A 486-nucleotide genomic window follows, 5' to 3' on the forward strand; every position below is an offset into this window, starting at 1 on the left:
TGTTCAATGCTCTTCATAGATACATTACCTTTTTATACTCTTTCTAACAATAAAGAATTAAACTTTATATGCCAATCTATCACTGCCTAACCATGTCCAGTATGAGTCTCTATACGTAAGAAGATTCTCATGCAACTGGTGGCAGTGGTGGGATGATATGGTAGCCATATAAGTACAACTGTTTGGAAAACCATAGCTTTCAAAATGGTGTCTCGGTTCGGGCAATACTCCCACTCTGCATCTGCCCTCTGGCTGTTTAAACACCAGCAATGCTACAAAGGTATGTGGGCATACCAAACAGATCACCTCCCATTGCCACTGCATGAACATCGACTGTTCCCAGAATCCCAAACTACATTACCTTTAGTAATTTATGAATGTGTTTTATTCTTTTAAGAATATGGAGTTAAGCCCTACATAACAAACTATCACTACCCAACCAAGTCCAGTATTGAGTCTCTACATCAAAATAAAGTCTCTTACAGC

This window comes from Penaeus monodon, chromosome 30 (genome assembly GCF_015228065.2).
Source record: "Penaeus monodon isolate SGIC_2016 chromosome 30, NSTDA_Pmon_1, whole genome shotgun sequence".
NCBI classification, from domain to species: domain Eukaryota; kingdom Metazoa; phylum Arthropoda; class Malacostraca; order Decapoda; family Penaeidae; genus Penaeus; species Penaeus monodon.